Genomic DNA, 14,043 nt, shown 5'->3' with positions numbered 1-14,043 from the left:
TGTCTCTTTGTTTCCCTATGTCGCTTTCTGTCTCACATCAGTTTCTTGGTTTCCCTATACCTCTATCTTACATCGGTTTTGTTGCTTTTTGTATGGCACTTTCTGTTCGTTTCACTCTTCTACTTTTTCCATGTGCACATTTTGTCTACTGATTTGGTTTTCTGTTGCCCCTCGTTTCTTGTTTTTAACTATCAATTTTCTCTTTCACTCTGTAGAGTGTATTTTGTGTCTCCCCATCTCTTTTCATGATTACACTACGCTTTATTCTATGCCTTCCCTATGACCATTTCGGTAATCTTACCTCAACAAATCCCCCTGTTCTCGTCCTTTCTCTACGTATTGTTCTCAGTTTCTATTTTGTCTCTGTTTACCTCTTGCTTGGTTTCTCTTTGAGTCTTTTTGTCTATTTACTGCTTTTCACTTTGCCTCTTTCTGTTTCCATGTTTCGTTCAGTTTTCCCTCTGCTTTGCTTTAACATCTATTTTTCTGTATCTCTGCCCCACACCCCATCAATTCATGGCTCCCAGACCGCTATCTTTGCTTACCCTTTGCTTGGTTCTGTCTATAGAGTTCTGTTCGACCTATCGCTTCTCGTGTCCCTCTTAGCGGTTCCCCCACATTTGTTTCGTTTTCTCTATCGCCTCCTCTCTTCCCATCCTTCTTTCTCACCGGTTTGTTTGTGTATATATTGTTTCCTATATCTCTTCCTCTCCCCCAATCAATCTCCCTCCTGTGTTTGTTTCTCACCATATCGTTGTGTCCCCTGTATCTTCTTGTCTCCCCATCTCTACTTCTCCTAGGTTTGTTTCTGACATCTTCCATTTCCCCCGATTTCTCTCCCCCTATCTCTGTTACCCCCATGTTTGTTTTCATCTGGATCTTTCTGTGTCGCGGACTAGTTTACAGGGCAATATGGCATTTCCCGAAGTGCAGTAACAACACGCGAGGATGGGCCTGTTTTTTGGGCAAAGTGTGTCCGTTTTATGGCCAAAGTGGACTGGTTTGATGAGTACAGATGGTTTGACTATTGTACAGATGGCAGTTTCAACTGCTGTTACTGAATGAATATTCTATAAAAAATTCACAATTTCCAACACATTTTACCCCAAAAAACACACCCCCTTAGCTATTACTCAGTTTGTCAAAAAAGGAATGAGTTGCCATTTGTGCATGCTGGCCACTTGATGCCCAAGCCAATTTTATGCACTCAGACCATGTCACTTTCTCTGACTTTCTGTTTCCCCTAGATCTTTGCCTTTCCCATCTATTTGCATCTCCCAGTTTCTTCATTGTCCACCCATAAGATCTTTCTCAGCCTTCCTATCTCTTTCTGTTCCCTGTATTTACCATGGGGCATTGCCCCGAGCCAGCAATGAAAGGGCTACAATCACATTCTTCCTCTACTTACTTGTATATAAGGTAGGGCAGCACTATCAGCACTCAGTTTCCCTGCCACAGTGTAACAAGACCACTATATTATAGGTTGACGATAGCCGCTCTATAGATAAGGTGAGTCGGACTCCCATAGGAACCCCTCAAAATTCTATTGTCAATAACTTTTGATTCGAGTAACGGTTTTAGCCGAAATTTCAAAAGTGATTAAAAACCCATGCCCCCCCAGACTGCAAAGTTTCGTGAAGATTTGTTAAAAAATAAAAAAGTTATTAAGCGTCCAACATTACTTTTTTTTCTCAAAAAGTGTGACCTACTTCCCATTCATTTTCCTGTAGACAAACAAAGTACATTTTTGGCAAAGCGCACAGCCGAAACCGTGGACTGATTTGGACCAGATCCGAAACAACTTGGGCACGAAGCTTTGACCCATTATTCATGCGCAGTTTGGGGTTATTCCGTGCAGTAGTTATTTAAATATCTGGCGGAGAAGGGTGCCCACTTCTCAAAAATAGATAGCTATATCTCAGGGATTTACCTGAAACCGGGGTTTTTAGAAATGAAACGACAGCCATCTTATTTTTCTCTTGATGCGAGAGGTAACCGCGTATATAACCGAGGATATGGGAAAATGAAAAGCAGGAAAGAAAAAAGCTATTTGCAGGTCAAAAACATGCCAATACCATTGGGCTAGGTAGGCCCGAGGGAGTGGCAAGAGGGAACCATGTGAAATCTGGGAGTTGGGGGAGTCTAGGGGACTGCGATTGCAACATAACGCTTTCTGTAGCCTCGGCTATAGCCTCGAATAGCCAACATCTGAAAGCAAACTGCATCACAGCAACAACGAGTGTTGTGGGGGGAAAGGTAGCGAGCAGGGGAGGTGAGGAGGCCATCTGGGGAGTTTGGGGAGCTGGCACAGATGAGGGGGGCACTTGATGAGGGCATGGGGGGCAGGAAATACTTTTTTCTCCAGCCATTTTGCAGATATTTCATGGCTATATAGGACTACGGATAGCCAAGGGTATGTGTAGTTAAGTACCTGCAGTTACAGTTTTTAAAAAAAAAATTCAAAGACATTTTTACAGCTATAGTGGTGAAAAAAAATCATGCCCCATGGCCATTGACCTGATTGGCACAAAGGTCTCCCATCCATGCAGTAACCAGGACAGACCCTGCTGAGCTTCAAAGTGAGGAAGGGGTCAGCCTCCTCAGGCTTTGTTGCCTGATAAATGAGCAAATGTTGCAAGACCACTTAGAGAAACGGGCTGGCCCTTTCCTTGCTTTGAAGCTAAGCAGGGTCCCTCCGGCTTTGAAGCTAACCAGGGTCAGTCTCGGTTACTGCATGGATGAGCGACTGAATGGGCATCCACATTTATTTTTTAAAAACTGTGCTACTGTCAGCCCTTGAAAGTTTTGCACTCTGAGACAATTGTTTGCTTTTTGCTGAATTGCATTCTGGTAGTTGTCTTCCAGTCAATAATTTTAAAAAGTTATTTTTGCAGCAACAGCAGGTTTCCCCATGCCTGCAGTAACTGAGACATACCCTACTTACCTTGAAAGCGAGGAAGGGGTCAGCCCCCTAAGGCCATGTTGCCTGATAAATGAGCCCACCTTAGTGGACCACTTAGAGAAACATGGCCTAAGGGGGCTGGATCCTTTCTCACTTTGAAACTAAGCAGGGTCGGTCCTGGTTACTGCATAGATGGAAGACAGTCCACAGTACGGAATGCTGTGTGTTTTCTTAGTTTTAAATACCTCACAACAAACAGCATCCGCATTCTTAAAAAAAAAAGTGCTACTGTCATACCTTGAAAGTTTTACACTCACAGACAATTATTTTGCCTTTTGCTGAATTGGATTCTTGTATTTGTAGTCTCGCAGTCAAGATGGGGGGGAGGGAATAATGCCATAATTGTACACTTTTTGCCTAATATAGTTCTATAAGGATTTATATATTTGAGTGACACTATGGTATGACATGCATTACTTGTCGTAAAAGCATTTCTGATGGTTGTAACTGCTTAGATTCACATGCTGTGCATAGTCCGACATCCAGTGGTCAATGCGGAGTATTGCATCTTATTTTTCGAAAGTCGAAAAAGGGGACATCAACCATAGGCGTGTCTGTAATACTATCCCTATAGTGACGTGTAGTGTACCCAAAATCCCTCAGGCGTCGAGGTCCCTCTGTTTGTATTTTTCTGCCATGAGGGAGCCTTATCATTACGTGAGTGAGTACAGAAAAGAGAGAAAGTAAAAAGACGTCTATGTTCCTTCCATCCTAGCGGGGAGGAAGGGTGGGCGCATGTGAATCTAAGCAGATACAACCACCAGAAATGCTTTTACAGTAAGTAATGCATGTCTTCTGATGTTTGTTAATCTGCTTAGAATCACATGCTGTGCACAGACTAATGAGCAATACCGGGAGTTGGAGTTGGGTTGTGAGAAGGAATAGAGAAAATATGTCTTAGCACTGCTTGTCCCACTTGGGAATCAGATCTAGAATGGGCATCTAGACAATAGTGTTTTGTAAAGGTCTGTACAGAACTCCAGGTTGCTGCCTTGCAAATGGACTCAAGGGGAACATTTTCAATGAATGCTATGGATGCCCCAGTGGCTCGAGTAGAATGTGCTTTTGGCTTGAAGGGCAGTTCTCTCTGAGCAAGAGTGTAACAGAGAGTGATGCATTGGACAATCCATCTAGATATAGTGGATTTGGAAACTGCATCTCCTTCTCTTCCTGCCGCCACCGAGGCAAATAACTGATTAATCTTTCTTAGTGGTCTTGTCCTTTCCATATAAAACATGACCGCTCTGCGCACATCAAGTGTGTGCAGGCTTTTTTCTCCCAGGTTAGATGGGTTTTGAAAGAACGAAGGTAGTTCTATAGACTGGTTGACATGGAATTTTGAAATTAACTTAGGTGCAAACCTAGGGTGTTTGCGTAGAACCACCTTATCTTTGTGAACTGTTACAAAGGGATCTAGCATAGAGAGCGCTTGTAGTTCACTCACTCTCATAATGGAGGTGATAGCTATCAAGACAGCAGTTTTAACAGTGAGATTCTTAAGGGTTGCTTTATGCATGGGTTCAAAGGGGGAGCCCATTAGCCTGGCTAGTACCACATTCAGGTCCCATCCCGGAGCTGGGTTAGATATAGGAGGGTGAATTCTTTTCACTCCTTCCATGAAGGCTTTAATAACTAGAACTTTCCACCATGCCACCTTATGTTGAGACATAGTGTATGCGGAAAGTGCAGCTAGGTGAACTTTAATAGAATTAAAGACTAATCCTGAGTCCAACAAGTGAGTCAGGTAAAGAATTTGTGTGGGAGAGCAGTCAACGGGGTTGATGCTCTTTGACTTACACCAGATGACGAACCGTTTCCACTTGCTAGAGTTGCAGTAACGAGTGTTCGGTTTCCTTGCCTCTCTGAGAATGTCCAGGCATCTCTGGGGGAGCTGCAAATGTCCAAATTCTATGACTTTAGGAGCCAGGCTGCCAAGTTCAGGGTCTGTGGGCATGGGTGCAGCGTTCGGCCCCTGTCCTGTGACAGCATGTTGTACGGGCTGGGTAGGTTCACCGGAGGAGACAGTGACAGCTCCATCAGATGAGCGAACAAGGGTTGTCATGCCCACATGGGGGCCACCAGTATCATGGTAACTGGTTCCTGGTGCATCTTGGGCACTATTTTGTTGAGAAGGGGAGTCAGGGGAAATGCGTAGACAAATTTCCCTGACCATGTTATCCAGAGACCGTTCCCCTTGGAGCGGTTCTGGGGGTACTTGGAGACGTAATCTTGGCATTGGGTGTTCTCCAGAGTTGCGAACAGGTCGATCTCTGGCCCATTCTGCGAAAACGGAGACAATGTCTTCGTGTAGTCGCCATTCGTACTCTGCGGGCAGAGGAAAATCTCTGCTGAGTTTGTCTGCCAGAAGATTGTGTTCCCCTGGTACATGTTGAGATAACAGGAACATGTTGTGTTTGAGAGCCCACTTCCAGATTTTCTGGGACAGCTTGGACAGTCCTGGAGAGTGAGTGCCCACTTGCTTGTTCACGTAGTACATGGATGTGGTGCTGTCTGTGAGGACCAGCACTGTTTTCCCTTGTAGGTGCATCTGGAAAGCCTTCAGTGCCTTGAAGACCGCCAGCAGTTCCAGCAAGTTTATGTGTTTGGATGCCACACTCAGAATCCAAACTCTGTGTGCAGTCTGACACAAGGTTTTCCTTCGACCACCATCGCAGCGAGAGAACTAAGGCCTGAGAGACCACCACTAGACCGTCCCATTGTCCACTGGCCTGACACCACTGGCTGTTCAGCCACTCTTGCATTGGGCGCATGCGCAGGCGCGTGTGAGGTACCAAATAAATACATGACACCATCATTCCTAGCAGTCGCATTGCTTTGCGTACCGTCACTTCTCAACCGGCTACATATTGTGGGATCTGAAACAGCATATTTTGGACCCTCTCGTTGGAGGGGAAGACGAGGCCGTCCTTTATTTGAATTAGAGCCCCTAGGAATTGCTTGACTTGGCTGGGGTCTAGACTGGACTTCGTCTCGTTGATGGAGAAGCCCAGGTGGAACAAAACGTCTACAGTCTTTTGGGTATTTGAGAAGCATGTTTCAAAAGAATCCCCTGTTATGAGTCGTTGAGGTAAGGGTAGACTGGAATGGACAACCTGTGCAGGTGTGCTGCTGCCATTGCCAGTACCTTCGTGAATACCCTCGGCTCTGAAGCTATGCCGAAGGGTAGCACCTTGAACTGATAGTGTTTGCCTTCTATCATGAACCGGAGGAATTTTCTGTGCACTGGCAACATTGAAATATGAAAGTATGCATCTTTCATGTCCAGTGTTGCCATGTAATCCCCCTGTGTGAGCAGGGCAATTACTTCCTGTAAAGTCACCATACGAAATTGTTGAGGTTTTAAGAATTTGTTCGCTGGGTGCAGATATAGTACAGGGTGCATGGTTAAGTCCTTTTTGGGTACAAGGAAGTACACTGAATAAATACCCTCCTTTACCTGTGATAGAGGCACGACTTCTATTGCTCCTTTTTCCAGTAGAAGTTCGACTTTCTGAAGAAGGATGGCAAGGTGTTCCGGTGACAGGCGTCTTCCAGTTGGGGGTCTGAATGCAGGGGACCGACTGAATTCGATGCAGTAACTGTGGGCTATTGTTGACAGTACCCAGCGGTCCTTGGTAATTCCCTCCCATGCTTGTAGGAATGATGTTAACCGGCCCCGACCAGAGATGCATGGGAGGGGACCTGAACTTTCGGGTCATTTGGTGTTGGCAGCCGGGGAGCCTCTGGAAGTGGGGCCCCAACTTCCTCCCTTGCCACAACGTTGTCCTCTCTGTGCATATTGTCCACTGATTCCCCGAGTGGAGGACTAGTTGCTTGCTGAGGAGTATTGTTGTTGTTTGTTTTGTCGTTGGCCACGAAAAAAGCATTTGTTACCGTAACCACGCTTACAAGGAGGTCTTGTGATTTGGTCCAGAGTCTTTAGGGTTTCAAATTCCTTCTTAGCTGTCTCCAGTGCGTCGTCAACCGCCTTGCCAAAAAGGTTTCAGTCTTCAAGTGACCAGCCAGCCGTTTCCGCAGCATCTAGCGTGTTCTTAATGATGCTTTGGTTTGCCTGAGTACCTTCTGCCACAATGGCTAACAAACGGGTTTGTAAGGGCTCAGGAGCTTCTTGTAGGCCTTTGCGTAACATTCCCCATTGGGCATCAGCATAGCTTGCCAACAAAGTATTGTTGTTGGAAATCCGTGTGGAGAAAGCTGCTGAGGATGTAATCCTCTTTCCCAAGGCATAAAGCTTCTTCCCCTCCTTGTCTGGGGGTGCTTCGCTAGTAGGTAGCGGAACCCCTGCCCTTTTCCTCGTGGTTGTTACTACCAAGGAATCAGGTATGGAGTGACCCCTAATATATAGGGGGTCTAACGGTGAGGGGTTAAAAAGCTTCTCAATTCTCGAGTTGACACCTCTAACCAATGCAGGTGTGGATAAAGAAGGAACGAGGCGTCTCTTGACTGAGGCAAGAAGGGGTATGGCCTGACTAGTAGGTGGTTTTACCTTAATTATTTTCTCCACAAAGTCTACTTGTGGAGTAATTTCAATATCAAAATGGGCTGCCGCCTTGCGTAGCAGTGGATTGAAAGTGGGTTGGTCATCCACAGGTGACGGGTCTCTGACCAGTGTGGTCTGAGGAGAGGACAGATCTAAAATGTCAGGGTCTGTTGACGCCCCTGGAGAGTGCCAGGGCTCTGATCCACCTATGTCTGGGTCTTCTTCAAAGTCCCTTCCACCTATGTCTGGGTCTTCTTCAAAGCCCTCTACAGGGTCTTGGAGATCCTCAGCATTTAGTAACTCTTCATCTTCGTGAAAATGTGGGTCCTCTTCAGTGAGGTCATATGTATTAATTTCCTCTTGAACTGGGTCAAAGAGTCTTGGATGTTTGGCCCTAGCGTCTTCATGGAGTATCTCTCTTGGCCTTTTGGGTGTAACGTGTTCAGGGGTGGACATAAACCTAACTAGTTTGTCCATACACGATTGAAATCTTTCCATAGTCCACTGAGATAACCCTGAATGGTCTAGTGGTGGAAAGGTGTGCTCCTCCGTCTCTAGGGGTCGAGATCTCTCCCATAGCGTCGAGGATATACCTCCTTCGCCCTCTGAAAAACCTTCTCTTGGGCCGGACACTGGGGATTTATCTTTAGGTATTCCTTTCGACGAAGGGGGAGGTTCTGGCGTACCTTCTGTAGATTTCAGTGTCTCTCTGGCCTTATGAACGGGTGTCGGCGACTCTTTCGCCGTCCGTCTGTGAGCGTCAGTGGAGACTATCCTAGCCAAGCTTTCGATGACTAGTTTGTCAGTCGAGGGCTGGTCATGAAGGTTTTCGGCGGCACCGGAACCTTTTCGCCGATGGTCGCTCTCTTATGAGGCGTTTCGTCTGAAGTTTTGGTGGTAGCGCCCTTAGTTGTGGAAGGCCCAGTCGCTAGTCACACATGTGGCTGCGGGGAGGGCTGGCGACCCTTACGGTTGCCGGAGGCTGCCGGTAGATTCAGCGTCTCCGTTGGCGCTGGGGCCTTCTTCGACTTGGTCGAGGAAGGGCCGTGGGTTGTGTGTTTAGTTATAACTTTTCCGTGTGCGTCGGTGTCGCCGGGATGTACATCCCCATAAGTAGGGCGTGAGCCGAACTTTTCGGGGCTGGGGACAAACACGGAGGAGCGGAGGAGCGGGGGCACTCCATAGAGGGGTCGACAACCTCTGATAGGAAGGTAGCATTATCACTGTCCCCCTCGTCACATTCGGCGGCGGCGGGTGAGGAATCAGCCTTCGACATAGCATAGGCCGCCCACCTTTTGACCCTGCGGTCCTTCAAAGTTTTTGGACGAAGGAGTTTACAGCCCGTACAGCCGGCCTTGTTGTGGTCGAGGGGTAAGCAGCGTTTACACCGCTTATGCTTATCCTTCCACGTGAATTTGCTGTTACAACGAGGGCAACATCTAAAAGGAGTCCTCTCCATAGCTGAGGATGGGTTAATAAGTGATAACGACCCCGAAGGAAAGGGGGGGAGAGAAAGGCATTCTAGAAGAAAAAAGAAATGTCCACAACAACCCCCACTCTCCCCAGTGTGTAGGCCGGCGAGGCCGCGCCACTTTTTCGGCAGCGCTGATAAGATCACCTCCGTCGAAACCACCGCCGCCGAAGATCTTGACTCAGTGGGGAAGTTGCTTAGCCATCGAAAGAGGGCTGGAGGTGTACGGATTTAACGATAATTGACAAAAAACGACCAAGGGTCGAATAAATGGTAATGGCAATGTCTCTTACGAGCTCCACATAAGGCGACCAGTATTCTGGTTGGAAAAAAACAATCTGAGGGACCTCAACGTGTGAGGGATTTTGGGTACACTACACGTCACTATAGGGATAGTACTACAGACACGCCTATGGTCGACGTCCCCATTTCGACTTTTAAAAACCAAGATGCGATACTCTGCAGTGACCACTGGATGTCAGACTATGCACAGCATGTGATTCTAAGCAGATTACCAAACATCAGAAGTTTACATTTCAAATTAGCTTTATAAAGCAGAGTATTGTTGAAAGCTAGACATGGGGGTTGGGAGGGGAAAAGATGGGAGGGCAAGTAAGTCATGAGTATTTGCCCACAACGTGGCAAGAGAGTTTGCAATCCTGGACACTGGTGAGGTTATTTTCCCTTGATTGTGGCTGCTTTTCAGGGCACCAGTAAAAGACACATGGGTGGACAGTGTAACTTTTTATCAGAGGGCAGACGCAACCCCCTGGGTTTTTTTTAAGGCAGGCAAGCTTGCTCAAGTATTTAGCTACCCAGATTTTACTCAGGTTGTCATGTTTCCAGTGCAGACGCTTAACAGAAAAACCACAAGCACGTGTTTCATATTGGGATTCTGTTTTCTGTGGAGTATTTCAATACAGATTGCTTGGTTTAAAAGGTGACCACCTTTTATACTTTGCCAGCATATTTATTGGGACAAATAATCTCTCAGGTTATTTTTCTGGTGCTCATTACCTTTTTTTAAAAGTCCAATGCTATTTTGTCTTGTACACTTTCTTTTAAGGACAAGGTCAATTGAAATCCTTTTATATATTTCACTTTAAAATGTATGGTCACTTACTGTGCGTATATGCCATCTTTTGATTTTCGCTATGTGTCCAGTAAGTGCCTAGATTTGTTATTCTTGCAGCCAGTCATTTATTTCCCATTTCCGTGCTGCTTCAATGTGGTCTGTTGGGGTTGTGCGATGTATCACAACAGTCACCAAGACCAGGGGCTTGGAGCACGCGGGATAGTGCACTCAATATTGGCTCAAAAGATGGGCTATAATCAAAAATATATATAAAAAATATCTTTAAAGAAAATTCCTATGTTAAATTTTGAGCAAATGATGCTCAAACTAAAAAATGTCAAGCACTAGGAGGCATCCATTTTGTGAAATGGGTGAGCCTACTGTGCTTGTGTTAATCTCTGCCCTCGCGGCAATAATGAAGTAAAAGCCACCTACTGGTAGCTTTTGTTTATTACAGTCGGCTTTTGCTTCATTATTGCTGGAAAAAAGAGAATGCAGTCAGGATCCTTCCTGCCATCTTCTGCTGGAAAGTGCCGATCATAATTTCTTTTTACTTAGTAAACCATGGCAATTATAAATACAAACGCGTTGTATTTATGATTGCAGTGGCTTTTGCTTTCAGCCAGGGGAGCCCTGGAGACTCAAAGCGAAAGTACCGGCATTTAAAAACACACGTTGTTGTAGTTATGATTGCCGTGGTTTTCTTTTTAAGTTTCCGTAACTCTGCACCCGTCGCAGGGACATTATTACATTGAACATGCAGGGGACACCCCCGCAATCGACAAAACCTTTTTTTTTCTCAAGGGGACAGTGGGACCCGCCATGTAACCCCTGTTCCCCTTGACCCCCTATATATGGTCACCATATATAATGTTGCCACAACCTTTTCCTGTCGACATTATGTATGGCGACCATATATATGGGGACATTATTACCGGATACCATTGGGGGGCCAGCACACAAGCAACCACATGGGCAGCATATCGCACCTTGCTAAGTATTTGAACAGGCTGAGTGCTGCTTATCTGCAACTGAAAGATGCTCTTAGGCTTTCTTTGAACAGATGTGAGAGAGAGACGCAGTGAGAATGGATGTTTGTTTGGAGGCCATTAGTACATGAAGCAAATCTATGTTAAACATGCAAGCTAGGGCACGTTCACAGAGGACAAATTCTGGTGACCGAGTCAGTCATGAATCTACTGACCACCAATTACCTATGATGTAAGAGAAACCTGCAGAACCACAATGGCTGTCAGTGAAAAATGTAGCCACCAAAGGAAGTACTGTCATGAGCATATGTACAGCCACAGAACAGAGCTGCACGAGCACTCATAAGCAAACAATAATCGTTGGGGAGGACTTTGGACCTGGCAGCAGGTATTCTCAATGCAGATGGTAACAAGGGAAATAAGGCTCCAGATAAACAAGCAGCACATAAATTTGGCAGTGGGCAAGGCACAAATTGGCTAGGCAGCAGTGCAAGGGTTACCCAATGAAGACCCTCTTAGTGGATGGAGAAAAATGAACTTGATCTGCTGTTTTATGTGGCTAAGACAGCAATAAAAATGCGAACCAAAGATAATTGGTGAAAGCCTGGTCAGAAGTCTTGGGGGTGTCAGACATTTCATTTAAATTGTTCCCCACTATAAGAATCCTTTCAGATTGTATATTTTGTAAAACGTGCAATGTCCGTTTCAGTTTTGCAAATCTCAACTTCCGGCTCTGTATTTTGAATTGCCGTGACGCGCTAGAAATGAAGCGGATTGAAGTGTTCGAGGGCATTAAAATCTGTAATTTGCATGACTCGTGGCGTCCATGGTGCACAAATATGGCTGAAGGGGTGAGCTTGGTGGAGAGGGACAGGGCCACGGGGGACCGAGGGCCTAATGAAAGCATGCCAAGGAATATTGACACACATTGCTTAGTAATTGATCTGACAAGAGCGAAGTTAGAATCAAGTATGTGCCAGTTCGAGTCTGACTGTTATTGGCCCTCCAGGTTTGCCTTGGAACAAGTATACGAATGCGCTATCCAGGTTCCTGTGACAAATCAACTTTCAGGGCACCAGTGGTCCAGGGATGAATATCGGTTTCTAACCCATCAATCAGCCCCACACCTCTAGTACAATAGAAGCAATCCAAACAGATTGGAACACAAGTAAATTATAAACCTACTTGTGCAATTTCGGTACAGTGGACGGAACGGCACAGATCTCTGCAAGGTCATGGATCATTGGTGTGTTGCAATACAGCGAAAATACAATTATTACCCAATGATAAAAGGGACAGTCCAGTCAAGGTTGCATACACATATCTACTTTATTATTATTATTACAACAGACAGTTCTAGCACAATACAAAATAGATCCCACCCTGTAAAGGAACACAGAGAACAGTTTCACAAAGGAAAGCGATGCACTCTGGGTACTGACAGGAGGGTAGTAGGTAAAGCAATCAGTCTCAACTGTTCACAGTGATTTGATTTCAGCGCCAAGATAGCAAGGGGTCGTACATGTCACTAGGGGCCCTTCGAGAAGGACGAGGGGACAGAACCACAATATTCCTGGTGTTTGAGATGGTCTTGATGCTCGACAGTGTCAAGTCGTTTCCAGGATGCTTTGCAGCTCCTGCGACAGAGTTCAAGATGGGAGACAGCTGCGGGTATCAGGCGGAAGGCAGTTCAGCTAGCCAGGCTGGACAGACGGCTGCAGGCTGGCCTACACAGCGGCTCAGGGTCAAAAATAATTGTCTCTGTGCTGGTTGGTAGATCTGGAACGCTGGTCGAAATGTCTCGGACGGTTTTAGTGACTGCAGCGTGAAAACAGTCAGTAGTGCAGACATCACGGTTTGAAGACTTGATTGCCTCAAAAAAGTTCTTATAAAATGGACACTGGTTGATGCTTGTTTGTTGTGGCACTCCTCCCAGCTTCTTCACTGCGAACGTGTTGTCCATTAAGGCGGATGGCCCAAAGCTGAGGAGAGTGTTTGCAGGCAACAACCTTGTCCTTTGTTCAGAATCTCTCTGGCATTCCCCACTTAGGAAGCTTGCTCGAAGAACCTAGCAGGGCATGCTGTGTGCTGGCTGGGCACCAGTTCTGGAGCTGCTGGATGGGTCAGCTGTGACCGGTATCTCCCTCTGTTCCCGGGAGATGTTTAGGGGAGGGATCTTATTTCCCTCATGGGAATCCTGACTTCCCTTCTCTGGCGGAAGCTGCAAGGCAGACTGTACCTTCAGCCAGGGTCCAACTGAGTCCTTCTTCTTACTCCTTTCGAAGTCATCGGATGATCTTCCTAAAGAGGAGCTGAACCCTCTTTTAAAGCCAAATGAGGCCCAGTGATTTGTGCAGGCTAAGCCTACCTTAACGAACCAATCCTAGGTCCCCACCAACCATCTTCTGTTATGTGTAAGGTCATGACCAGAGTGCTTTGCAACAGGAAAGGTAAGGGGTGACAACACGTACTACTAAATCCCACCCATCTTCCTGTCTGTTGTGGATCCAAGTGTCTCTCTGGTTAATTGAGCTCTCTGTCACAACTGATTAAAGTGCAGGTCTCCCTTGAAGTTTGTGGTGAGAACAGACTTTCTGTCTCTGTCAAATCACATACTTCTTCCCTCTGAAATGGGGTTCCCTGTAGGGTTTTCTTCTGTAAACCATTGTTCCAGACATGACATTCACTACCCTTCGTACAGAGGCATGGGAGCTAGCTTCAAGTTGACACATTGCATATCAAAGAGGTGTTAAGTTTCCTGTCCTTTGTGTTAGTTATGTGACCAGGCCACTTCACAGACCTGCTTTCCTTTAATTCTCATCAGTATGCGCTGCCACCACACAGAACTTTGACAATATAACAGTGCGGATCCATGGAACCTTTGATACTTAATTAGGCTGGCCATGGCAGTAGGAATGTGCTGCCTTCCCCCTTCCTGCACTGCTTTAATTTACCTATGGCTGTCACATTCCAGCTAAATGTGACAGGGAGGACTGCGCTGTAGACTGTGTCCCCCCGGAGTACACTTGACTAAGTGTTTGTTGT

The sequence above is a fragment of the Ambystoma mexicanum genome, chromosome 11 (genome assembly GCF_040938575.1).
Source record: "Ambystoma mexicanum isolate Mex_15411 chromosome 11, UKY_AmexF1_1, whole genome shotgun sequence".
Lineage (NCBI taxonomy): Eukaryota > Metazoa > Chordata > Amphibia > Caudata > Ambystomatidae > Ambystoma > Ambystoma mexicanum.
This window is presented reverse-complemented; position numbering follows the sequence as displayed.